Source organism: Acipenser ruthenus, chromosome 44, assembly GCF_902713425.1.
Source record: "Acipenser ruthenus chromosome 44, fAciRut3.2 maternal haplotype, whole genome shotgun sequence".
NCBI classification, from domain to species: domain Eukaryota; kingdom Metazoa; phylum Chordata; class Actinopteri; order Acipenseriformes; family Acipenseridae; genus Acipenser; species Acipenser ruthenus.
In genome coordinates this window covers 7,699,147-7,724,307 of record NC_081232.1, presented here as the reverse complement: position 1 = coordinate 7,724,307, position 25,161 = coordinate 7,699,147, and the positions used below count along the sequence as shown (strand labels likewise).

Sequence of the window (25,161 nt, the reverse complement as noted above, 5' to 3'; positions counted from 1 at the left end):
ACAATTGCAAGAGCAGTTGAGTAAGGAAAATGCATCTGACATTGAAGAACTTGGGCAAATGAAAGATAATTTGGATGAAGCTCTGGTCTTGCATAGGGCTGCTGGTATATTAAGGCAGACCATGCAACTAATTAGGAATTCAGAAGAGTATATATCAAGTGGAGATATTGATATTAAAAAGTGCAGAGAGGTTGTACCACATCTTATGTACGACTTTATTTTGTGGATGACCAGTGAAAAAGACTACCAAAATGTTTCCCACAGTGAGGATGAAAAAACACAATCAAGTCTTCCTGTGCTGGCTATATGTCACAACATTATTGCCTTAGGACAGAAAGTAAGAACAACCTTAATACTCGGCCTTGGGGTACAAATGCATCATGATTTTGGTAGCAGACGTCTCATTGATGTGCTACACAGCTTTGGATATTCTGTGTCCTATGATGAGGTTAGACGATTTGTGACGTCCATTGCAGAAGATCAGGTCTCAAAGAACGAAGACATATATGTACCTCGTGGAATACAAACGGTCACTGCTGATGACTCGAGTACCTACATTGATGCAGCCATAGACAACTTCGACCAAAATGAATATACTCTGGATGGAAAGTCTACCACACATTGCATGGCCATGGTACTGTATCAAAGATGTGGCATTCCTGATGATATTAACCACATCCCACGATCAAGCAAAAAGTCACTTGAAGGAGCAGCATATGATCAAGATGAATTAGAAATACACACTAAACCAAACAAAAAACCAGAGCCAACTGCAATAGCTAACAGCTCCATTGTTGCTGTGGATAGAGATAACAAATCCTATCTGAAAGCAATAACAAATGATTTGGTTTGGAAGCTTGCACGGCTCACACATAAAGACAACCAAGCCATCCCTGTATGGAATAGTTTCAACACTGCCACATCAGTTATAAATCAACCTCCGACAACAATCAGATATCTACCATTCCTCCATGCACAACCAACAGACATCAATACCATCTATACAACCCTGCTGAAATTGGTGGCCATGGCAGAGAAGCTAGGACAACCCCACATCCTAGTAACAGCAGACTTGGCGATATACAGTAAAGCACAACAGGTACTGTGGAGCAAACCAGAGATGCTTGATGGAAAGGTAACCATGAGACTTGGAGGGATGCACCTATTGATGGCATTCATTGCAAGCATTGGCAAACTGTTTGGAGATGGAGGTCTCTGGCACCTTCTTACTGCAACAGATACCTATGCCGAGTCAACAGCACATCTTATGCTTCAAGGCAAACAACTGTCTAGGTCAGTGAGGGGAATCATATTGGCACTTGATGCACTCTCTGTTATATCTGTCCTCAGCAAAGTTATGGTCTGAAGCACATGGCCTTGACTGGCTTGATTCTGATACGGAACAAAGATTAAAAGACTTGCAGGACACCCTTCATAACAAGAATGCTGTCAATGCTGTGAAAGTTGCAGGTGTTGCTGATGCAATCGGGAAGTTTCAGGCAGCAGGAAGAGCTCAGTCATCTACATTTGCTTTCTGGGACAACTTCATAGAAGCAGCTCACATCATGTTGAGATTGCTAAGAGCAGAACGAGAGGCAAACTTTGACCTACGTCTCAATGCAGTTGTTGAAACAATACCATTCTTCTTTGCAGGAGGAAGAAACAACTATGCAAAATATACAAACGTGTATGTATCAGAGATGAAACAACTAGAGGCTAAACAGCCAAATGTCTGCAAGCAGATGAAATCAGGTGGTTTTGTTGTTCGCCGATCTGAAAAGCGAAACTTCAACTGTGTTGCTACTGACCAAGCACTGGAGCAAACAATCAATCGTGAGGCTAAAAGTCAGAGAGGAGTGATTGGCTTCACCTTAAGAAAAGGAGCACTTACACGATGGTTGCTTAAAAGACACATAACAGGAGAATATGCAGAGGCAATTAAATCAATGTGTAGCACCTCTACAGAAGTAAAATGGGCCCCGATAGCTCTAGGAAGGCAAGAGATCAGTCTGATGTTGCAAAAATTATTACCACCATACAGAGCCAGTATCAAAACCCATTTGACCTGGATACAGTGCCCATTGAGCTAATCAACATTGTAACAGGACAGGTTGCAACAAAGGAAGTTGAAAAAAGTCTGCTAACCTCACTGGCAGAAGGAAAGCGTCAAATGGAGACCTTCATTTAAAAAAGATTAACAAAAGACAGCAAAACGGCAAGCTTCTGGGATATTCTGCCCCGATTAAAGATGAAAACATTCAGTGACATGAAGAAAACATTACCTGCAGACAAACAGAAAAAGCTTCTGATAAACTCTGAAGTGCTTTTTCGTCATCTGTTTGCAGTGTCCAAACAAAGGAATATTAATTTGAATTCAGTGCTGTCATATGAGCTTTCTGCAGTACCTCCATCACTGTTCAATGATGATGGTCCAATGAGAAAGACAACTAAATTGGATATGGCCAAAGAGCTTGAATCAGTCTGGGAGGAGTTGCATCAGCTACCTTCAATGTCAACGGATAAGACCAGCTCTAGTGCATATATCATTGATGGAATGGCAGTATTGCAGTCCATGAATGAGGCTTACATCAAAACATTCGATGACATTGGAAAGAAAGTCCTGAACAGGCTACTACAGATCCTTGACACAGCAAATTACTTCTGTGATGTTGTCACTGTTGTGTTTGATAGGTATGACCAGGAGAATTCAATAAAAAGAATGGAACGCGAGCGTCGGGGAGCTGGTGAGACAACACCTAGCCACCAAATCTTCGGGGCAAGAATTGTGCCTAACTACAAGTTGTTCCTGAAGTGCTCTGCCAACAAAGCTGCACTTGCTGAGTTTGTAAGCAAGTATCTTGCTTCCCAGGCCCCTGCACATCTTCCAGAAGGTAAATCCATTGTGATTGCTGGTGGATTTGCTGATGGAAAACGTGTGATGCACCTGACATATTTCGGTGGAGCTGCTCTGGAGAATATGTTTTCTACACAAGAGGAGGCCGACACCAGAATGGTGCTACATGCCATTAGCCTGTGCAAAGACCACTACAGGGTTATTGTGCAGTGTGATGACACATATGTTTTGGTCATCCTGATCTATTATTTCTGTCAAGGTCTGCTCGCACAAGAGGTATATATGCATGCTGGACATTCTGGAAAAATTTTAACACGGGAGAGGTTTATTCCTATTCACACTATTGCAGCAAGCCTCGGTAATGTGGTGTCAAAATGCCTACCTGCAGTTCATGCTCCAACAGGTTGTGACACCACCAGTGCTCTCTTCAAAATTGGGAAGCACACAGCTTTCACAAAGTTGTGTAAAAATGCAGATACCCTTAAAGCACTATAAGAGTTTGCCAATTGTTCACGTGATGATGTTTTCTCCACAGCCCGACAGTTTATACTAATGCTGTATGGTCAAACTAGCAAACAATGCACCACACTTGATGAGCTCAGGTACAGCATGTCAATCACTACTGACATATCTGCTGCTCAGCTACCACCAACTGAAAAAGCATTTAAGCAACATGTTCTTCGGGCTCAGTACCAGACTGCGATCTGGTGTCACAGTCATAACCTAACTTTGACATTATAGATCCTGTTGGACACGGTTGGGAATTAGATCAAAAGGGACATCTGCAGCCAAAGATGTTCGAAGGAGAACCTGCTCCCATTAAAGTGAGGGAAATTACACATCTGTATTTGCGGCGGAGTGTCCCGCCCCTATGTATTATTATTTGTATTTTTGTTTGCAGCGCGGATAAAAGCGCCGCGTCTTTTATTATTATATTTAAAAACCCTGTGAGGATGCATGACTGATCAGCTACTGATTATTTAACTAGCTGACAGTCACGCATCCTTACCAAACGCGTGCAGACTCTGGCCAAGGGGTAATAAGATAATTAACAACTAGTTAATCCCTCGGCCAGAGTATATAAACCTGCAGCTCTCTGCACTCGGGGTGGAGTGTAGAGAGGAGAGTACCGGGAGCGGAGAGAAAGAACAACATTTAAAAAAACAATTACTAAAACGTGCTGGATTATCCAGCACGACACTTACTTGTTTGTTTGTTTATTCGTTTGGCCCTCGTGCCCTTTTGTTTTGTTTTTTGTTAAAATCATTTGTTTGTTTATTAAATACGCTGAATGCAACTGCATTCAGCTTCACCCGCCCATCCACTGTTTTGGTTAGAGTTACTTCCTGGTCCATGACGTCATCAACCTCACCACTGCGAGCCAGACTGCCACAGTATTGCACAGACCATGACTGCACACTGAACAGCAAATGTTCATGCCATGCAGCAGGCTTGTCATGTATAGAGTTGTGTGCTTGCAAGGCCTGTTTCAACCCTCACAATGACACCAAAGTAATTGATATTGAAAGTGACGAAGATTAGGAATGTGCAGGCAGCTACAACAAGGAGTTAATACACTAAAGTGTTTTTTTTATTATCAAATTGATGTTATCACTCTTTGAAGAGTAGTTTATGCAGGAATAAATTGATGTGCGAGATGCTTTAGTTAATATCTAGTTTGTTTAAAGTGTAAATGAAATGTTTAAAAAAATAAGCATAAAATGAGGACTATATATATATATATATATATATATATATAATTTTAACACTGAATTTAATTTTAAAAAGGGGCATAATTTCTTAGGGTTTATTAGTAGGACTAAAATGTAAAATGTAAAAAAAAAAAAACATACAAATGGGCTCCATATAAAATAAACTATACCATAAACTACCCTCTGATCTTTAATTGATATATGTATGTATATACATATCCACATATTTATGTATATAATGTGATGTAACTGTTAGCTCATTCTGTCAAATGTAACTTGCCCTGTACACAAGATTACACATGATTGGAATTTGGTCTCTGAGCGTTCTTTTTCAAAAGGGGCGTCATCCTGAAAATGTGTGAAAAAAAAAACTGTTCTGCCACCGTTTCAGCTCACCGCAACCATCCGTTTCAAACTTCTTACATATAAATCTTAAAAAAAAAATTAGTTTGTGGCTTGTTCTACCGTGGGGAGGGGTATCTCAAAAACTAGAAGCCTTTTCACGATTGGCCGCAGCGCTTCCAGTCTGTTTGATTCTGAGCTGCAGCGCGGGAACGCTTCACTGCTGCTGAGGAGAGTCAGGGAGGAAGCTTCGCCAATTCCACAAAGTTACCAGAGAAACCTCACAAAGTATCTACCTGTCGCTGTTTAGACATTCTGAAGTCGACAAAAACGTTGCTAGACAATTTACCCAGGGTTAGACTCGAGGGTGAACGCAGGTCAATAAAATACTATATGAAGTGCATCCCCCACCATAAAAATAACTTCAAACTGCATCGATTTTCTGTGCCCCCGAGCAAAAAAACACAACTTGCAAAAGTCCATCAAGAGGTCAATACAAAATCAAATCGACATTTTACAAAGACTATTGACAGCACGATAAATATGAATTATGATTATTATTGATTTATTTGCGATTAACGGGCAGACTACAGAACGTCTTTCCCGAATATACCTCCGTTATTATTCCCTCTCTGTGTTAAAGGACTAAATGAATTAATAAATATAGCGAGACACACAGTATTCACTTTGCAAACATTACAAATAAACAAATACACTTTAAAACACTTTACCTTCAACACCTGAGAGCACACGATCCACAAACACGCAGCTTCCAGTTCTACCAGACCGACTCACTCGATAAGCGTTCTTATAGCGAGCTCTTGGGGAGGTAACCTTCACCGCTGATGAGCACACGATCCACAAACATGCAGCTTCCTTGTATGTTAAACAGACTCACTCGATAAGCGTTCTTATAGTGAGCTCTTGGGGATGTAACCTTCACCGCTGATGAGCACACGATCCACAAACATGCAGCTTCCTTGTATGTTAAACAGACTCACTCGATAAGCGTTCTTATACTAGTGAGCTCTTTGACAGATCACCGGGACCGGAGGTAACCTTCCGCTGCACAGTCTGGATTCATTCCAAGTAAAGGGAATTAAAAATAGTCTCTAACATAATTAGAATAGAAACGACATACACGTAGAGAAAAGGTTATTATTATTAAAATTATTATTATTTGGTTAACATATTTATTTATTGGGGTCTTATTCTTATTATAATTTATCAGGACATGTACAATTGTTGAATAGTCTGTAGTATTGAGTCGGACTCGAAACTTGGAGGCGTGGCGTCATTCAAGTTGGATGATGTCACAGATCTAAGCCCGCCCTCCCATTCCTACAGTTACGCCCTTTCCTCTCTGTATTGGAGTTGAAAGCCTGCTGGATAGCTAGACTGCACTGACACCTGCCTGGAAGACAGCTAGACTGCACTGACACCTGCCTGGAAGACAGCGAGACTGCACTGACACCTGCCTGGAAGACAGCGAGACTGCACTGACACCTGCCTGGAAGACAGCTACAGACTGCACTGACACCTGCCTGGAAGACAGCTAGACTGCACTGACACCTGCCTGGAAGACAGCTAGACTGCACTGACACCTGCCTGGAAGACAGCTAGACTGCACTGACACCTGCCTGGAAGACAGCTACAGACTGCACTGACACCTGCCTGGAAGACAGCTAGACTGTACTGACACCTGCCTGGAAGACCTCTAGACTGCACTGACACCTGCCTGGAAGACAGCTAGACTGCACTGACACCTGCCTGGAAGACAGCTAGACTGCACTGACACCTGCCTGGAAGGCAGCTACAGACTGCACTGACACCTGCCTGGAAGACAGCTAGACTGCACTGACACCTGCCTGGAAGACAGCTAGACTGCACTGACACCTGCCTGGAAGACAGCTAGACTGCACCGACACCTGCCTGGAAGACAGCTAGACTGCACTGACACCTGCCTGGAAGACAGCTAGACTGCACTGACACCTGCCTGGAAGACAGCTAGACTGCACTGACACCTGCCTGGAAGACAGCTACAGACTGCACTGACACCTGCCTGGAAGACAGCTACAGACTGCACTGACACCTGCCTGGAAGACAGCTAGACTGCACTGACACCTGCCTGGAAGACAGCAGTAGTAATATTACTATAGCTTCTGTCAAAAGTTTGACTGATGACCCTTTTGACCTTTTTTGACCTTATAGGTGTGAATATATGAATATATAATGAGGGAGTGTGGATTTATGAATTAATGAATATATAATGAGGGGGCGTGGATTTATGAATTTATGAATATATAATGAGGGGGGCATGGATTTTATGATGGTTACAAGACAGATATGCTTATTGAATATATATATATTATATATATATATATATATATATATATATATATATATATATATATAAACTTATGGCACGTCTTTTTATAAGATATGGACAAAAAATCCATGTTTAATATGTTATTTATGTAATCAGGGGATAGTGGGCTACCCTAGTTTTTATAAATGCTTATGTTAACTTCTGCTTGGTGCAGACAACATTAAAGTCTTTTTTTTTTTTTTTTTACATAAGACACACTTAATGAAAACAGAAAATTTAAAAAGAAGTTATTAAAAGCATAAAGAAAAAAACAAAAAAAAAAAGAACACCTTATTCAGCATTTAAAAGCATTTAAACAAACATTACACACAGTAATCGCATTGCACTGATGTAATAACCCCTTTTATAATTTATATTTTTTTAGATATTGTCACTTATCTCATTATATATATATATATATATAGACACTTAATGAAAAATAAAGTTTAAAACAGTGTATCACAAAATAAAACAGATATTAAATTAAATATTTATAAAAAAAAAGAACAAAAACAAAACAAATTCTACCAGAGTACAATTTCTGAAAAAGTGCGCTCTCTCTCTCTCTGTCACCGTTTTTCCAAAAAAAAAACCCACCTGCTCTGCACAACTACAGCCCGAATTCTCTCCCTCTCAGACATGTGCCCGCTTCAAGATTCAGCCGCTAAATGACTCCAAAAACTCGTTCTGTGAATAGGGGGGCGATTCCTTTACACCGCATATGCGCACGAAACACACACCCAGCGAGAATATGCGTCATTCGATTTTACACCTAATAAACAGAGTTGGGGGTATATGTGTGCTGAAAGCCGATAATAATTAGATAGGAAGTTACTTTTGCAAAATCATCAATCCTGGAGTCGTGTAGTCTAGTTTTGTTGTTTAGAAAACAGGTGGTTATCTCACTTGAATATACCGCGGCCTTCAAAAGATTAGTCAGAAATGTTTTCACCCGTGACTCTAATCATCTCTGCAGGGTCCTAATGCCCCAAAGTTTTCTATATGTCCTATAATAATAATTATTTTAAACCAATCTTTCTATTTTTTTACTATACCTTAATTTACACCCCATGATCATTTACAAATGTATTCATTAACCCCTCTTTAGTTTAAATCCCAGACACTTTCCATTATATGAGTACTTTGTTCACCATCCAGTTGGATTATATGGCCCTTTCACATTTTTGTTTTCTTAAACCAACACTATATATATATATATCCTAAATAAAGGGTGTGTGCAAGTGTTTGTATGTTTTAATGCATATTAACCTATGTGCATTTCTGTATTTTGGTTGAATAAAAAATGCAATATTGCCTTGAAGTCATGTATACTTCCAATAAATATTTGAAAGGTTCCTTATAGGGTATGCATTAACTACATCCTTACATTTTAATGGTAATGTTTATTTGAAGTACTGCACAAAAACTTGGTCTTATTTTGTCCTCATGTATTCCCATCATAGGGATGTCCCAGGGCCCTAGCTCACAGGCCCAGCATGGAGGCAAGGTAGAACAACACATGGGTGAGGGGAAATCAAAGGAGGTTTTTAGAATGCATGGCTTTATCAGATAAGGCTATCCTGTCTGGGCCCAAAGGAGTGAAGGGAGACACGGAGGATTCACTCTAATGAGTTAACACAGCATTTGACCAGAAGGGTCTCCAGCCCTTTTTACAGGCAACTGGAGAATACATCTGGTCTAAATTAGCCAGAAAGGCAGAAGGCGCAAAGGTCATTGAGCCAAAATGACCGGTATGTGTGTGGGGCTGTTTCAGAGCCTAAGAGATGCAGAGCCTTCCAAATAGGTATATTAGAGTTTTGGGTTAAATTAAATAAATACAACTGAAGGGGTTATTTGGGGAAATAAACATTATCATTAAGGAGATTGCTTACTTTCGTTAAGATTAAAACCTGGAAACAATTCTATAAACAAAAACTGTTTAATCATGTTTGTTTGTTTTTATTTTTTTTTAAAAAAAGCTAAAAATGAGAGAACATTTTTATCCTGAAGCAAATAAAATTAAAAATGCTAAAATGAAAGACATTTTAAAAATATACCGCATGAACATTAACAAAATGCGAGAATATTTTTTGCATGTAATACCGCGTAAAGAAAATAGAAATAACTAAGCCGACGTTTAACTATAAACAAACAGGTATATGTATTTGCTTTTGCAATTCTTGTTTATTCTCGTCATACCAATAAAAGCTTATTGAATTGAATATACCTGAATAAAACAGAACAGAGTTTAACATGTTCTAAACATGTTAAATATAGAGTAAAGAAAATATAAGTAAAGTATAGCATTCCACTAAAGAATAAGGCCTACGGTTTTTGTAATGTATTTAGATTCCCTGAAAAAGGCACGGAACAGCTTTTCAGAGAGAGAGACCCCAGCTCTAACCAAAGATCTTTTCAGAAATGAGGGACATCCCTTTCTTCGGGGGAGTGGTCTGGTGAACCTGCCTATATCTTTCCAAAGAAATGGGGTCAGTCTCCAATACTTTATTGTGGATTTATTTTCTTGAGGTACATGTTTTACAATATTTGGTATGCTCTATATACACCCAAAAAACACAAGTGCATTATTTTTACTTTGTGTATTTAAGAATCATGAACAAACCCTGGTATTTGTGAGATGATAGGTGCAGTCATCATGTACCTTAAATTAGAAACTCCTCCTTTATAGATACGTTTTCAATGTGTTATTTTACTGAACATAATTACAATATGCTTTTACAATGTGCTCCAGGTGCTATGTTTTATTTTTTTAATGCATGTGGATATACAGGTTTGAACCTTAGGTGTCAATAATTACATAAATAAATACATCCTTATTTACATGATAAACGCAGATATCTATACGCCCAGAATGCCTTATTTCCTTAAATTATTGTATACACTCTTTATTGTTGAGCTCTCATTAAATTGAATTTATTCATATAAAAAATAATTAAATGCTCCCCGGTATTGTGAATGTCAGAATATGACAGGTCGCCCCAAAGTTTGTGTTAAAAATTTCCATACTTTAAGTTATACATACTTTAATTTTTTAATGGATTGATGCGTGGATTTGTTTAACTTCATATTCCCCCAAAATTGTTATGTTGGTAGGTTTGTAACACCGGGTTGGTGTTATTTTGGGGGTAGGTGTTTAAAAATGGTCCACCTTGTACTGTGCTTGATCTGGGTATGTGTAAATGATTTTAGCTCAGAAAACAAGCAAATGTCCACCTGAAAGGGGTACGATGTACTGAGTTGGTCCCTTAAAGTAATTTTTATATAATATTTCACTATTCATCAAATGTATGTGACTTTAACTGATGAGCAACAAATAGGGTACATTGTAAACATCTAGGATTTGGGAGATGAACTATAATTTGGCTTGTTCTTAGTGACTTATGCAGTAGTCAATCAAAGCAAGGACAGCGTCCCATTTTCTGACGTTACACAGGTCAAGTTGTGGTACACATACCATATTCTGATTATATACCACTTACTAGTCCTATGCCAGAGCCACAAAAATAAAGAGGGGAACAAGGAGAAGAGTTATGTGTATATTTGAATAATAATAGTAGATTGTAGTCTACTGTCTGTTTAAACTTCCCAAATGGTACTTTGTGATGTATTATTATGAAAGAAAAGTTTTCTTTGACACCAGTCGGTACCAAAAAATCTTATGTAACGTCGGGGCCATGGTTATCTTTATTTGATGCATATCAAACATGTACAGTATAGAACTACAGGAGGTTTCTCTTTTACTATTTGCTTATGTTTTACTGTTAAAAATAAGGTATAGATTTATCTTGTTCAGAAGCAGGTTCAGATATCTGCTGTCTTTATACATTATGCATATTGTTTCATATTGTTTCTTTCTGTTCATATTCAAATAAAAGCCTAAACCTTAATGTATCAATCCAACATTACAAATACTATAGTCTACCTATTTAAATATCTTAAGAGTTATTTGAGACGGAAGCAAAATAAACACATAATAAGCAATAATGAATAAATAGATTGGGTGTTTTGGGGTGTTGAGCTGGGAGATACAATTGTATTTGCTTTTATTTAGTATGAAAACAGCTCCTTGGATAAAGGCAGCCGGTAAATAATAATAATAATAATAATAATAATAATAATAATAATAATAAATAATCATAGGTCATCAAGTTATCGATTGTAGTATGCAATGAGAGTAATAATATGCAACTAAATTAAGGAATACTAACTTATTGTTGAATAGCTTCAGTATAAAAAGATAATAAATTAATTACAAAGGATAATTTCTGAAAGACAATATTTAAACTGTTGATTATATAGAGTTGTTAACTACAAGTAGCCTACTAGGCTAGTACATGTCTAGCACCTGAACATGTCTCGTCTTAAAAAATGTTATCGTGGTAAGGTCATCGGGCAAGTTAGTACCACAGCGTCTTCATTAACACATCCCTTTTTTAAACTGCTTTAATAATACATAGACAGGTATATAACATCTAAATGGCAATAGATTGTCTATTTGTCTAACCTGCCTTTTATACATTTAACATGTTTTTGGTCACGTGACAATAGAAAGACATACAACAATAAAGTGTTATGATCTGTAGTAAATACATCTCACATGTTGTCCCTAAATGAAAATGTTTAATTGCTTTATTCACCATATGCTTTTACTAATAATTATTGTAAGACAATCCATATTAGAACTATTACTTGTAGGGAATTCTACTTACAAGACAGGGGGCCCAGCTGAGAGGAGATATTTTCCCTTGACCTATTTAGAGGTCTGGTTGAATGTGTTAAATTGTTTATATTTCAGGTTAATAGAATGATTGTATTGGGAAGTGAAACTGTTGCTGGAATATGTTTTCGGTGCAAAATCTAATTGCAGAGATTACAGTTTCCTCAATTGCTAAAGTTAAATAAGCAGGCATGTGACACTGGGATCTTATTGGGTTTTACATTTCACCACAACCCACTGGTCCTTATTATTATTATTATTATTATTATTATTATTATTATTATTATTTTTTTTTTTTTTTTTTTAACACAAGGGTACGTTTTGATCAAAACCTAATGTTAATGAGACAATATGGTGTATGGCAAGGCTGCAAATCTAAACACCATCATGTAGATAATTCTTTCTATTTTATTTATTTATTTATTTGGGGTGTATTATTTGTCATCCTTAAAAATCCTTTGGTATATTGATAATATACCCCTAATCCATGCACTGTGTCTAAAAATAGTTTTTTTGCTGCTGTGCTTAAGACCAAGCATTCAACTTTCAAGTGGTTCTAAGAATTCCAACTACTTGCTAAATTCGGTGTAAATGGATCTCAATAAAGAGGGTGAAAACATATATGAATCTAAGATCTCTTTGGATTCAATAGAATACTTTTTTTGCATCAACTGAAGAAAATATAAAGACAATTGATGAGAATAACAAAAAACTGTGTGATGCTCCCCTATCACAAGAGGATGTTGTAGATTGCATTAGAACCCTTAAAAGTAATAAGTCACCAGGTAATGATGGGCTCACTTCCGAACTTTATAAAGCATTTTCCAAAGGACTGGCTTCTTTCCTTCACAAAGTATTTTGGAGAGCATTGAATTGGGTTGTCTTCCTGCTTCTATGACACAAGGCTTAATGAATTTAATTCCAAAACCCTCAAAAGAGGACAATTGGCATCCTATTTGTCTATAAAATCATGGCTCTAATATTTGCAAAGAAAATTAAGAATGTTCTTAATAATATAATTGACAAATCACAATCTGGTTTTATGAAACATAGACACATTGCAAATACTATTAGACTAGTCCTTGATATTTTGGATTACTCTGATGTTGTATCAGAAGACAGCCTTGTTCTTTTCTTAGACTTCTATAAAGCCTTTGACACATTCTATTTTTAAAGCCCTTGATCTTTTTGGTTTTGGTGAAGGCTTCATTAAAGCCATTCATAGAAATGGTAATTGCTCCATCAAATTACAACATGGAACCTCTCAATGATTCAATGCAAACAGGGGTATTCGGCAGGGCTTATTCTTATTAGCCATGCAACTATTAACAATTCAAATTAAGAAAAGCCAAATAGAAGGAATCTCAATTGCCAATAAAATTGTCTTTATTAGTCAATTAGCTGATGATACAACACTTTTCTTAAGAGACAAAACACAAGTATCAAAAGCTATTGATGCAATATTCCTCTTTTCAAAAGCTTCCAGTTTGTTCCGCAATATAAAAAATGTGAGCGCCTCTCTGTTAATATTTTTATTATTATTTTTTAGCAGACATTTTTTAGCAGACATATTTTTATTATTATTTCTTAGCAGACACCCTTTTCCAGGGCGACTTACAATTATTACAAGATATCACATTATACATTATTTCACATTATACAGATATCACATTATTTTTACATACAATTACCCATTTATACAGTTGTTTTTTTTTTTACTAGAGCAATCTAGGTAAAGTACCTTGCTCAAGGGTACAGCAGCAGTGTCCCCACATGGGATTGAACCCACAACCCTCTGGTCAAGAGTCCAGAGCCCTAACCACTACTCCACACAGCTAATAAATGTACAGATGCAGAGATTGTAAAAGAAAATGTAAAGTACCTGGGAATCAACATTAATAAAGACCAACTCTCAAGAATCTCCAGAAACTTTAACCCACTCATTATCAGTGTACAACACAAACTCAATGTATGGCTGCAAAGAGATTTATCATTGAGGGGAAGAAGTTTAGTGGCTAAGGCGGATGATTTATCCAGACTGATCTACACGGCACTATAACTTCATGTTTCTGATGAAATATGCCAAAAAATTGATAGAACATTGTTTAATTTCCTTTGGAAAAACAAGACCCACTATATAAACAAATCTGTTTTAATGAATGATTATAAATCTGGGGGTCTAAACTTTTTAGACTTTTCCTCCCTAAACAAGACTTTTAAAATTAAATGGATTAAACCTATTTTTTTCCTGCCTCAATTTAGAACTGTATTCCTGCCCACGTCTTTAATAATTTAGGTGGCTTAAATTTCATACTCTTATGTAATTATGATATTAATAAAATTCCTATAAAAAACGTTCAAATTTCTGTAAACAGATTATTTTATGCTGGTCTCTAATTTATAAACATAACTTCTCACCTCATAAATATTTCCTTTGGAACAACAGAGATATTAGATACAAAAATAAGTCTTTATTTTTTCCCAATTGGTTTGATAAGAATATACTCTTACTTAGTCATCTTCTTAACCTTACAGGCCAACTTTTCAGTTCTGCAGAGTTTTTATCCGAATTTCCATTTCCTGTCACAGTTAAGGAATATGCTATTGTTTCTGATGCCATTCCCAGTGCTGTTAGAATGCTTTTACAGAGTGCAACCAAAGGTGCAAATGATATATTTATAGGACATGATTACCTTTTTCATAACAAAAAGAATAACAATAAGAAGATCAGGTCTCTTATTCAAAGTGACAATGTCTCTGTTCCCTCTGCTGTTGCATACAAGAATAGCATTTTTGTAGGTGTTAACTGGGAAGACCCCTGGGCCCTGTTCCTCGTAGCTGGTTTAACTAATTCAGGCTAATCAGATGTTAGTCGGATTCAATTAACCCAATAATCTACTTGTTCTCTAGTAAGTGGTTTTAAAGCCAGCTGTGCATGTGCAGGTGATGTCATAGACATGCCCTCATCACACCACCGAATGTACTCTCATATATTTATTTGTATGTCCTTAGATGGTGTGGAATTATTGTTATTTTTTTTGCATTTCATGTAAATGTATAGTTTTGCAGCTGAAAGTGAACAGGGGTTACTATAGGACAAACAAGACAGAAGCTTGCAACTGGAAACACAAGACAGACGGCAGTTTAAATCTATCTCTCTCTCTATCTATATTCCTTTGTAACAAAGAAATCAATCAAGCTAAAACAAATATATTTTGTTTCATTTATGTATGTGGTACAGTATACATCTCATTCTAACAGACCATTCTATAAACTGCTCGCTCCTACAGCATCACCATCAGAATATGCACAGACCAAGTGAGTTTCATAAGGAATAAGACACAGCGGCACAAAGTTGCAAATCAGAGGTTACATGAATAAAATCCAATGACATACTAAACACAGCCTGTTTTGTGCTGTAGATGTCTTTTAAAATAGTAAAATGCAAGTAAAATACATTCTATAGTCTTCGGTGATAAACTGCTTTCATTCTATTTGACATGTTTTATAGGTCTAATCACAAACTGAACAGTTGTATAAATGCCATTGCAGTCGACTATTTGCAATTATGTAGCCTGTTCAGAAACGACACGTATTTAAATGTTTGCAATAACTACGCTATATAAAAACAATATCCAAAAAGCTAACGTTTTGATTTCAAACAAAAACAAAACAAAACTCAAATATATATTTTTAGGCTTTATCTGCTCGTAATTGAACTGATTTCTTACCGCACACCAGGTCTGTTCAGTTAGTTTTTAAACAGGCGAGATTACACCGTTAGTAGTTCTGTATTACAGAAGCTTATTATTATTATTGTTGTTATTATTATTTATTTCTTAGCAGACGCCCTTATCTGGGTCGACTTACAATTGTTACAAGATATCACATTATTTTTACATACAATTACCCATTTATACAGTTGGGTTTGCTCTTACCCTTGCTGAAGGGTACAGCAGCAGTGTCCCCCACCTGAGATTGAACCCACGACCCTCCGGTCAAGAGTCCAGAGCCCTACCCACTACTCCACACTCAGGTCAATCAAGTCAAAATGTAACAATCAACAATGGTCACTGGAAAAAAACTATTTACTGCTGGAGGCTACACAGTAAACGTGCAGTTCGTCATCCATTGAAACAGACGTATCTTGTTAATCTGACTTCCTTTAACGGTTGAGCGTCTCTTCTTCAGTTCTTATCGAAAAAATAAATGTCACTTTCTACTTGAAGCCATTATTAAAGAAAAAAAAATCACAAATACCGTACTAGTACTGCTGGAAATAATCGTGCGTCATTTACCTGGGCTGTTGCAGTAACAGTTACAAAAGGGTATAGTGAATAATAATAATGATAATAATAATAATAATAATAATAATAATAATAATAATAATAATAAAGATCATGACACAGAAGACAGCAGCACTAACAATACAAAGTTAAAGTACCATTTCTTTGGTTTAATTAAATTAAAATAAGGCATAGGGAATGCGGATTATCCTTACTACTATAAAGAAACGCAGGAAGGTTATGGTTTGTTTTATTGAGAAATATATTGACATGTTTTAAAAGTGGTTCTAGAAGTTGGAGATTTTTTTTTATGTTTTGCCATCCGACATTGTTAAGCACAGTTATCATAGCGAAACCGAGGCTGCTAGGTCAGGATCTGTAAACACTGTCTCTCACATGACAGTGCTTGGGGCTGTCTGCCCTTGCATAGCAATGCCTAGTGCTAATTGGTTGAAACATTAAAAGCCAGCACCCACACTGCAATACAATTGGTTGAAACAGTTCATTCCTGACTTTCTTGCAGACAGTGCAAATGCTCATTCATAAACTAGTTAAATTCCCGGTGCGGCCGCACCACCAGCACCCTCACTTCCCGCTGTTCTGTAATAAGTTAGATATGGCAACAGTAGCCTGCATGAAAATACAATATTCTGTTACCGGCGCGACGATGCTCTGGGAAAACACCGGGACAAAATGAGCGTCCCAAGGTACTGGGGACAATGGGACCAGTGTTCCAAAAGAGGGACTGTCCCGTCCAAAAGTTCAAGTCTGCTCACCTTAATATTATATGCGACATGTTTAACAATAAATAAATATATAGAAAACACAAAAGCGAAATTACAAAACGCATTTTATATATAAAATATAATCGAATCAGGCTGAACAAAACACATTTTGCTTTTTGTTTTTATAAATAAATCATGTATTTAAAACACAGATTTTACAATCGAAGGGTATTGAGCACGAGCATTACCCCGTCTTCAAAACTAGACCGCCACAAGAAAACAAGGGCAGGATAAAGACAGAAATGAATGAATAAATAAACACATACATTAATAAATATAACGAGACAAAGCATTGCTTTTGCAAACAACAAAAACACAACTTTAAAACACTTTACCTTTCCACGCGTGTCTGCAGTGTTCACACAGCCGATACCCTGTTACAGTCTTCTGTCACTGCCTTCTTCAGACGAGTCTGCTCCTCCTGTCAGCGCGACAGCCAATTCAATTTCTTTTAGCAGCAGCAGCATCGTCATAAGGGTGCTATTTGAGCGGAGTCAAGGGTTTGGAATAATAAATGCCGCTGAACAAAAGTATGAAGACTCCGCCCAGACACGCAGGTAATGAACGGATATTAACCAATGAAATGGCTCCTCTAGCGCTGACATGACAAGAAGGAAGAGCAGAACTCGACTTGAGCGGAGAGAGACGCACCGAGAGTACAGGCAACCGTTTAGGCAAAGTGTTTTAAAGATGTGTTTTAGTGTTTGCAAAGGCAATGCTTTGTCTCGTTATATTTGTTAATTTATTTTTGTCTTTATCCTGCCCTTGTTTTCTTGCGGCGGTCTGGCTTTGAAGACGGGGAAATGCTCGTGGTAAATACCCTTCGATAGCAAAATATGTTTGAGTCTAATTAGATTACATTTTTTTTAACATGTACTATAGTTGGCAAAAGCAACAAAATTAAACACGAAGCTATCACTGTGTACAAAATACAGGAAAATAACGACCTTTTTTTAGTTTCGATTTCAGTGTGTTCTAGAGGGGATGTCCGAGTTCGAATTGTCACGTGATATGGGTGTGATGACGTATCCGAGCCTGCAGTTATTCCAATTGTATCATGAGCGCCGTCTGTGGACATTCTTGCTAATGCAGTCAGGACTCGCAACTGTACAATTTTGACTTCCCTGCAGGTTTAACGAGTGTGACGCATATCTGATTATTTCATTGTGGCCTGTTCCTATGGAGGATATTACATAGCAAAATTAAAAATAAATAAATTATTTATTTTTTAGAAGACGCCCTTATCCAGGGCGACTTACAATTGTTACAAGATTTCACATTATTTTTACATACAATTACCCATTTATACAGTTGGGTTTTTACTGGAGCAATCTAGGTAAAGTACCTTGCTCAAGGGTACAGCAGCAATGTCCCCCACCTGGGATTGAACCCACGACCCTCCACTACTCCACACTGCTGGCTTAGGAATCAATTCATTAATCATTTATTTATTTATTTGTTTGTTTCTCTTTTGCCACTTTTCATTTCACTCTGCCCGTTTCCTTTTCTGCTTTGTTTGCATTTCGATGTGACGCGAGCTGCTGTTCTTTTTACATTCCACTCTGCTGAAACTACTACTGTCAATCACAGCCAGTGGGCGGTATCAACAACTCCATTGGCTGATGATTAGCCAATGGCGTTGATGCTGCCCGCTGACTCTCCCATTAGTTGATTGGCTGTGAAATTCAAAACAAGTTTGACTAAAGTTACAGTTTATCAAACAGAGCCTGTCCTGTGTTGTATTTTTTTTCGTTCTTGCGGGACCCCACCCCCCAGCTTCTAAAGTCTCTATCTGTATATTATTACACAACACTGTGGGATCAGTGGAGGCGTTCTTGTGCGGCTGATTTCCGCAGTTCTGCGAGGGCTGCTTCGTGACGTCACTCAACTCCACCCACAGAAATCTGTGCAGATCCTGCTCAGCCCAGCGCAGCTTTGAAAAGTTACTGCGGGAGACTGGCTGTGGCTGTGAACCACAGAGATCACGAGTGAGCTGCTAATCGTAATGCAGATAACTACAGCTGCCCCCTTGTTAACGGAAGCAAACAACATCAATTATTTAAACAAACATAATGTACTAAATCCATGATAAGTGATGCAGAATGTTAATCAAGTTCATTAAACTAACTCTGTGTTGGCAGATAATCCAGACATATATAACACATTTAAAATGATCAGCCATCATTAACACATTTAATATTGTTTATATGGGTGTTTACTCTGGTTAAGCGATTCCGAGAGGAGTGGTAAATTGTCTAGCGACATTTTGGTGACTTCACAATGTCTAAACAGCGACATCTAGCGACTTTGTGAGGTTTCTCTGGCAACTTTGTGGAATTGGCGAAGCTTCCTCCCTGACTCTCCTCAGCAGCAGTGAAGCGTTCCCGCGCTGCAGCTCAGAATCAAACAGGCTGGTCCTGTTCACATACTGAGGGAGCTGATGGACAAGCTGCTCCCTGTTATTGTTACTGTGAACGATGCGGTCCGTTTCTACTCTTCTCCAGATCACGCCTGACTTCTCATCCCAGGCTGTGTTGTAGAAGGAGCAGCGCAGGATACAGTCCTGCCCCTCAGTACACTTCACTGAGCTCAGGACTTGCTGAAAAGGTTCAAAACCCCTGACCTACAGTATAAACTATCAGGAATAGATAAGGGAAATGTTGACTAATACAATACAATAGAATTTATTTGAAGTTGTTAAAGGGCACTGGTCTCTTAAAGTTCTGATAAACCCCTCCACCTCACTATATATTGATGGACATTACATAAGCAAATGAGATGTCCTTTTTTTTGGGTGTACCATGTTCCTAAATGTTTTCTGGGGAGAGGAAAAATACATTAACTTTGATTCATGTACTAAGGGTTACTATTAAATGAATTAACGGTCCAGTTTATGGTAAACTGTGCATGCATGACTTAGAAACTCGGCTGTCAGCTGAGCAGAATATCTCAAAAACTGGCCTGAATTCGAAAATGCAGAATTCGGGACGTTATCTAAAAACCAGAGCAGCCCAGAAATTGGTATGTTGTTATCAGAGCGGCCCAGTATTTGGGACGCTATCTGCAAACCAAATCGGCCCAGAATTTGGGACGTAAATGAAAACAGGGGCAGTCTATATGTAAAACTGTGATTACATTAGAGATAAACTAATGTATCCTCTAACAAAACTGCAATAGTGTATACATTTGATATTAAAATATATCGCAAAAACGATTATAGATATATGCTACTTGAAAGAAAAAAGTACACCACCACAGAAAGACAATTCTTACATTCGTGCATAACATGATAATTCATATAAAGTAAGCACCCATAGTTTGTTATATCAGTACAGTGTAATACCACATTATATTTTAATGGTAAGGTTGTGGAAAGCAGATCTCTCACTCTCTCTGATCACAATGTTAAAAATGCCTGCACGATTTTCCACTCGTGTGACGACATATTCATGTGACAGACATGGACCAATCAAAACGCGAGACTGTTATGCTGTTTCATCCCAAAAACCGGGTCTGGGTCATAGCTCGAAAGAATGTTAAACAATATAGTTGATAGATGATATATATTATATAATTAAATAGTAATCACCTGAGCTCAATCTTGAGTGGTCCGTCTCAATCGCCTCAGTCTCTGGCACTCGCGAGCTGCTGGTGTTAAGAAAATTGGAACCGAAAACTCACGCGCCTTGTGTGAAGCACGAGCCGGTCTGCTGAACACTCGGAGCGTTTAGAGGCACGAGCTGCTTTAAACACCGGTGTATATTCTGACATGAGACCAGAAAGGAAATGCTGGACATGGCTATAGCAGTTTATTCGTACATGTTTCTTAGGAAATACACACATATCTTTGCTAAATAACATTAGATTGGTGTTATAGGGCTATTAATTGAATAATATAATTAGGTTCTAAAACATAATGGAAATGATTAACCATACCATCACTTTGCTAACCACATATATTGCTTTACTGTAATTCAATTATTATTTTAATTGGATGCAGGTCAACTAAGCTTCTTTTACAATACATATTTTGTCCTCCAGCTACTTTCTCTTAGGTCTTCAGGTAGTATTGTACATGACTTCTGAAAAGATAAACACAGCTGTTTAAGAGTAGAACACATGAGCTGCACTGTTAAGCACCTGCTGTTCCATTTATAAACCCGTCACACGTTCCCTGGCTTTAGAGTGTACAATATTTTTCCCACCTGAAAATGAAGATTGTCTTTTACTATTATTTATTTCTTAGCAGACGCCCTTATCCAGGACGACTTACAATTGTTACAAGATATCACATTATTTTTACATACAATTACCCATTTATACAGTTGGGTTTTTACTGCAATCTAGGTAAAGTACCTTGCTCAAGGGTAGAGCAGCAGTGTCCCCCCCACCTGGGATTGAACCCACGACCCTCCGCTCAAGAGTCCAGAGCTCTAACCACTACTCCACACTGCACCCTTGAGCAAGGTACTTTACCTAGATTGCTCCAGTAAAAACCCAACTGTATAAATGGGGAATTGTATGTAAAAATAATGTGATCTTGTAATCTTGTAACAATTGTAAGTCACCCTGAATAAGGGCGTCTGCTAAGAAATAAATAATAATGAGGTGTCAGTTTGAATTATGGCCTTAACGTCGCCTCATATAACGGGACCGGAAAATTAGCTTGAAAATTCCTAAATTTGTGAGGACTTCTCATTGAATTCTAATTAGACAAAACTGCACACAGGGTGAAAGTCGAAAACAAACTAAATATTTTGGCACTTTTTTTTGAAGGCATATTTCGTTCTACAAAGGTGTTTTACAAAGTCCGCACAACGTCGTTTCTTCAAGAGATACTATCTTTGTGGAGACATTTTCTCAAATGTTGTCCCCACATTGATATTAATACATAGACTTTATGAAGCACAATTAGTTCATTCTATATAGAGGGGGATGCAACGCGTCTGGCCGGAGCTGTATATTGTATTCTCGGAGGATTTATGAAACCTAAACATGTGGATCGAGAGCTCTTATTATTCATCCAAATATCAGCATTTCATTTCTCGTTCATTATAGTGACACTCTCCGCTCGCTCCTCCCTCCTCTCAACTCCTGTTACGATGGCACTGATAGAGTGAAAGTGAAAGTGTTTTCGCACAGAAATGCCTCTCGTTTGCCTAGCTAAAAACAAGAAAACCGACCTTTTGAGCCACTCCCGAAAAGAACAAAACCTTTGAACGACTGAGGCAACGAGAAGCACGAGAAAGGTACAGAGAGAGAGAGAGAGAGAGAGAGAGAGAGAGAGACAGAGAGAGAGAGAGAGAGAGAGAGGGGGGGGGCAGTTTGTGATAGTTGAACTGAAATACTCATTTCTAAACCGCCAATGAGATGCATGTTGAATATATTATTGGTGTTCTGAAATAGACAGAGATTTATTTATTTTTTGTCACTAACCAGGTCCGGTTTCTGTGCAACTTGCCACCCAATATAAAGTGAAAGTCTATGGCGACACGACGCCAATCACGTAATTATTATTATTATTATTATTATTATTATTATTATTATTATTATTATTATTATTATTAGCATGCTTTTGATTCAGCTTGTATTGTGCCATTGTTCTGTGTGCTCGTATGTAACCTGGTTTCTGTTTTGAAAATGGTCTGAACCATGTACAGAACTTTCAATTGGGTTTCTCCGCGGTATGTGGGATTTTGAAATTACCTTTTTAGGTTTACATTTGGTCAATACACTAAGCACTCCAGCAGCTCCAGCTGTGGCAGCGACAAACGGAGTATAAAACAGTGACAGGATTTGCAGAACAATCACTTCACACCGGCGCAATACCGCTTTGTATCATTATGCTAACAGAGTCACCACTGGGAAGAGTAACGGGATCCTGAAACCCAAAATCAAAGAACAACACAAGCAAATCGAGTGCGTGAATAATTCCCATACATGAAAACAGAATCCATTATACTACTCCGCGATACAATATAAATACACAAATGAAACAACGCGAGTGTAGAATTTTAAACACACAATAAGAATGTAAAGCAAAGAGAAGAACCCGAATTTAAATGTGACTGTGGCTGTAAAATACATCGCCGGAAGCGACTCCCAGCACTCGCGATAGTATGGAGGATAATTTGTGCCAAAACTAAAAAATAAAAAAATTAAAAAATAAAATACGAAATAAATAATTAAATAAATAAAAAACGAAATAAATACATAAATAAGTAGAAACTGAAATATATTTAATAATTTATCTATTTCTTTATTATTATTATTATTATTATTATTATTATTATTATTATTTATTTCTTAGCAGACGCCCTTATCCAGGGCGACTTACAATCATAAGCAAATACATTTCAAGTGTTACAATACAAGTAATACAATAAGAGCAAGAAATACAATAACTTTTGTTCAAGCAAAGTACAAGTGTGACAAACCAAAATTCAATAATACAGCAGATAATAGTGATAGTTACATCAGGATATGATTAAATAGTGATAGTTACATCAGGATGTGATTAAATACAAAGTACTACAGATTAAACACTTGGCAGATTACAGTATTCTGAAGTACAGGATTAAATGCAGTAAAATAGGGGGCAGATAAGAGCAAAATAAAGCACATTTACATGAAGGGTGATAGTGTCCCAGGATACAAACAGAGTTCTACAGGTGCTCTTTGAAGAGGTGAGTCTTAAGGAGGCGCCGGAATGTGGTCAGGGACTGGGCAGTCCTGACATCTGTAGGAAGGTCATTCCACCACTGCGGAGCAAGGGTGGAGAAGGAGCGGGCTTTGGAGGCAGTGGAGCATAGCGGAGGTAGAGCTAGTCTTCTAGTGCAGGCGGAGCGGAGAGGTCGAGTGGGGGTGTAGGGAGAGATGAGGGTCTGGAGGTAGCTGGGTGCAGTCTGGTCAAGGCATCTGTAGGCTAGTACAAGAGTCTTGAACTGGATGCGAGCGGTGATCGGGAGCCAGTGGAGCGAGCGGAGTAGTGGAGTAGCGTGGGCGAAGCGAGGCAGAGAGAACACCAGGCGGGCAGCAGAGTTCTGGATGAGCTGGAGCGGACGGGTGGCGGACGCAGGGAGGCCAGCCAGGAGGGAGTTGCAGTAGTCTAGGCGGGAGAGTACCAGGGCCTGGACCAGGAGCTGGGTAGCATAGTTGGTGAGGAAGGGTCGGATTCTTCGGATGTTGCTCAGGAAGAATCGGCAAGTGCGTGCCAGAGTGGAGATGTGCTGGGAATAAGAGAGGCAGGGGTCCAGGGTGACTCCAAGGTTCTTAGCTGAGGAAGAGGGAGAGAGTGTAGTAGATTCCAGAGGAACAGAGATAGAGAGATCAGAGGAGGGGGAGGAGGAGGGAAAGAAAAGGAGGTCAGATTTAGAGAGGTTGAGTTTGAGGTGATGCGAGTGCATCCAGGAGGAAATAGCAGACAGACAGGTAGAGATACGGGAGGAGATGGTGGAGTCAGAGGTGGGGAAGGAGAGGAAAATCTGAGCATCATCAGCATAGAAATGGTACGAGAAACCATAGGATGCAATGAGGGGGCCCAGGGAGCGGGTGTAGAGAGAGAACAGGAGAGGACCCAAGACTGACCCTTGGGGGACTCCAGTTAAGAGAGGGTGAGGTGTGGAGGTTGCTCCACGCCAGGTTACCTGGTAAGTGCGGTTGGAGAGGTAGGAGGAGAACCAGGCCAGAGCAGTGCCAGAGATCCCCAGGTCAGCAAGAGATGATAGTAGAATAGAGTGATCAACAGTGTCAAAGGCAGCAGAGAGGTCGAGGAGAATTAGGGCAGAGGAGAGAGAGGCAGCTCGGGCACACTTAAGTGAGTTGGTGACAGACAGGAGGGCGGTTTCAGTGGAGTGAGCAGAGTGGAAGCCAGATTGGAGAGGGTCAAGCAGAGACTGGTTGGACAGGAAAGCAGAGAGCTGGCGGTGTACAGTCCGCTCGAGGATTTTGGAGAGGAAGGGTAGGAGGGAGACAGGACGGTAGCTCTGGAGGGAGGTGGGGTCGAGAGTAGGTTTTTTGAGGAGGGGAGTGATAGAGGCTTTTTTGAAGGCAGAGGGAAAGATACCAGAAAGTAGA

General features: G+C 38.6%; 1 protein-coding gene across 2 annotated transcripts in view; it reads right to left on the bottom strand.

The window, feature by feature from the left end:
- LOC117398802 (CD276 antigen-like) overlaps window positions 1-18,318 on the bottom strand; it is a 30,056-nt gene extending 11,738 nt beyond the window's left edge. Inside the window, exon 1 of one of the 2 annotated variants that reach the window (XM_059012370.1) lies at window positions 17,421-18,318. The gene's annotated coding sequence lies outside the window, so the exon portion shown is untranslated. Of the gene's footprint in view, window positions 1-5,639; window positions 5,930-17,420 lie in introns of those variants that run through there. The other variant, XM_059012369.1, reaches the window with a different exon arrangement.
- Window positions 18,319-25,161: the final 6,843 nt, after the last annotated feature.